The sequence below is a fragment of the Palaemon carinicauda genome, chromosome 4 (assembly GCF_036898095.1).
Source record: "Palaemon carinicauda isolate YSFRI2023 chromosome 4, ASM3689809v2, whole genome shotgun sequence".
Lineage (NCBI taxonomy): Eukaryota > Metazoa > Arthropoda > Malacostraca > Decapoda > Palaemonidae > Palaemon > Palaemon carinicauda.
This window is the reverse complement of record NC_090728.1, coordinates 46,285,325-46,288,864: the sequence shown is the minus strand read 5'-3', so window position 1 is coordinate 46,288,864 and position 3,540 is coordinate 46,285,325. Positions and strand designations below refer to the sequence as shown.

The following is a 3,540-nucleotide window of genomic DNA, read 5'->3' as shown; positions in this document are numbered from 1 at the left end:
GAGTATCCCCGCCTGTCACGCGGGAGGCCGGGGTTCGATTCCCAGTCGGGGAGATTTCCTTTTTGAACCAGCCGAATTTTACATAATACGAATAGCATGATTGTATTTATTATTACCAGATACTTTGAAAATAAAGTATGAAATCTTTAACATAAATCTCAAAGAAAATAAAAGATAATCTAAATGAACTCCATACTATAGCTTTCTCGGGACAGAGATGACTACGCAGCATCCAAAGAGACGCATCTCTTGACTCTCAGGAGCCCTTTTCCTTCGAAGCATCGGTGGTTCAGTGGTAGAATTCTCGCCTGCCACGCGGGAGGCCCGGGTTCGATTCCCGGCCGATGCACACTTTTTATTTCACACTACAGGGATGTACTATTTGAGAGAGAGAGAGAGAGAGAATTGCCTTTTGGTTTTTACAGTACATGAGTTTTTATTACATGTATACGTATTAACCTGTGAGAGAGAGAGAGAGAGAGAGAGAGAGAGAGAGAGAGAGAGAGAGAGAGAGAGAGAGAGAGAGAGAGAGAGAGAGAGAGAGAGAGATGCCTTATGATTTTTAGAGTACATGAGTTTTTATTACATGTATACGTATTAACCTGAGAGAGAGAGAGAGAGAGAGAGAGAGAGAGAGAGAGAGAGAGAGAGAGAGAGAGAGAGAGAGAGAGAGACTATATTACCAAACCGGACAATAATATAAACATCATCGCGATCAAAAGCATTTTACATAATTCAATTTACAGTTTACCCAACAAAAATGGTAGAGTATTTTCATTTTCATCTTCAAAATCATGGATACAAATAATAAGATATTTCATTAAACTCTCCCTAAAAGGACTACAAGGCAATAAGCGCAAATACTGGAAAAATTTTCGTGCGTCTTAAATAATATCCAGCGCAATTTTCTCTTACGTCTGTAATTATAAGCTATTTACGTAATGATTGTGAAAACTCCCGTTTTTAAATGGCAGTCAAATTTAGATTTACCAATTTAGATTCAATTTTAGAATTTTTTACTATTTCATGATATTTTCTAGAGCAGTAACCACTATTTGCTAATAATGTTGTTTAGCATTGATTATCCTTGGTATAGTAATATCCGGTCACATTTTCCATCAATTACATCTTCAACACACATTCTCTTTTGCTCTGCAGTGTGTACTTATAAAGACACACATACATACATACATACAGACACACACATACATATATATATATATATATATATATATATATATATATATATATATATATATATATATATATATATAATGCATGTATGTGCGTGCGCATACATAAGTATATAATTTATGATAATACCCATTTACATTCTCTATCAAATACATCTTCGACGCACCCTTTTCCTCTGTATTATGTACATATAAATAAATACACATATATCTATGTACAGTATATCTATCTATCTATCTATCTATCTATCTATCTATCTATATATATATATATATATATATATATATATATATATATATCCACATGTAACATAAGAGTACAACCATATATCATGACTTCCCTCTGGTGACTATTTTCAGGACTACATACATATCAGATGGGTGCTTCGAGGGAGGTCATGCTTGCAAGCAAGCTGGTTTGGGCTGTGATGTCGTTATCGGTCAGCTGTCACTGTTATGAACGGCATTGCTTGTTATCAGTGACCGCCAGAGCGACTTTCCACTAAGTTATTGAAAGCACGGCCGGGTGGAAAGATTATGAGAGAGAGAGAGAGAGAGAGAGAGAGAGAGAGAGAGAGAGAGAGAGAGAGAGAATTCTGTGACACACTACGATGCTTTCAAGTTTTGTGAGAGAGAGAGAGAGAGAGAGAGAGAGAGAGAGAGAGAGAGAGAGAGAGAGAGAGAGAATTCTGTGACACACTACGATTTTTCTGCTTAAGGTTTTTTTTCGCATTTCGTGATTATTCAAATCCTATAATCTATATAAAATATAAAAGCAAATATAAGAGGAAAAGCAACAAATATCTTTATCAATTGCCTCATTCTTAAGATATAACGGGGCATTTTCAGTTACGGGATTCGATAAACGAAACGATAAGAGATTATATGATAACATTTCTCCTCTTCTCAGAGGGTCTCTAAAAACTACACTTCTGTAATTGATTTCCGTTCTATCCTACTATTTTCAATACTCCTCTAGCTTAACCAGGTTCCTAGATTTGACCTGGAGCTTATAAATCCGATAATTTCCCAATATCGGCAAATTGATTAAAATCCGTGGTATTAAATTAGTCAGGATTGAAAACTTGAAACAAACAACATATGACTTACGCTTGTTTTTTTCTAATCTCGAAGAATCTTCAGCAGTTTTAAATGTTTGAACTAAATATTTCAGAAGATAATCTTATAGGAAAACTCAGCCATGTCATCATTGTTATTTGTGTTATTTACCCCCCCCCTCTCTCTCTCTCTCTCTCTCTCTCTCTCCTCTCTCTCTCTCTCTCTCTCTCTCTCTCTCTCTCTCTCCTAACAATTAGATACCAAACAGAAACACTGACTTTTATTTTTAAGAACGCGCCAGTCCGTCCCCCCTCGTCCGTCCGGGATTCGAACACGGTATCTAGGTTGCTAACTTAAGAGAGAGAGAGAGAGAGAGAGAGAGAGAGAGAGAGAGAGAGAGAGAGAGAGAGAGAGACGGCGTTAATACAAGATGCGAATATAACGCCTGAAAGTACTTTGTTATAATTCTTACTATTCCAAATCATTAGTTTTTAAGAAATGTCTTACCTGTTTCTAACCAAGTTCAATTACTGTAGTGTGTTGAGACTAATTCAACAACCAAGTATCTTAATTTGGTCTTTTGACCTCTAATGTAAAATTTACTAAGCATGTACTAATAAAATGCAAACAATTTATTTCACGCTACGAATTTATTCAACAGTTTCCGTCATTTGGCATTGCTTTTTCAACATGGATGGCTTGTGCAGTATACGACTGTACAAATATAATTCTTCCTTGGACTTTATGGAACTTACGGATAACACAAATTATCTATCAATTTTTTTTCTAGCAATCACTAATTGCATGAAAAGCTCATTTGATCTACAAAAGAAATAAAAGACAAAAAACACCACCAAAGTAAACGAAGTTTGGTATTAAAAACAAAAGAATAAAAAGGGATAATACAAATATCACAGACTCTTATTGGGAAGACTTCACCATCTGGCCTTCAATAAGCATATGATGATATTTCTTTCTAGGTAGTTGTAATTGAATAAAAAATAGAAGTTTACAAATGTGTGCATCTTGACATGTGCCTTTATGGTTATAGATTCTAGAACCACTCACTATATTAAATACAAACAGATATGTGTGCGAACTACTGTGTATATTCCCGTCTCTTGGATGGGAAATATCACAACTTGAGATACGGTCGATTAGACCAGTACAGAAGATCACTATGGTCGATTTCTTTTAGCGAGTCATATTTGCACCGACTCGCAGCGGTGCCCTTTTAGCTCGGAAAAGTTTCCTGATCGCTGATTGGTTGGACAAGATAATTCTGACC

At 35.8% G+C, this 3,540-nt stretch overlaps 1 non-coding gene across 1 annotated transcript; it reads left to right on the top strand.

Moving 5' to 3' along the window:
* The first annotated feature begins 278 nt into the window (after positions 1-278).
* TRNAG-GCC (transfer RNA glycine (anticodon GCC)) lies at positions 279-349 on the top strand. The gene has a single exon. It is a non-coding gene; the product is annotated as a tRNA-Gly (tRNA).
* Positions 350-3,540: the final 3,191 nt, after the last annotated feature.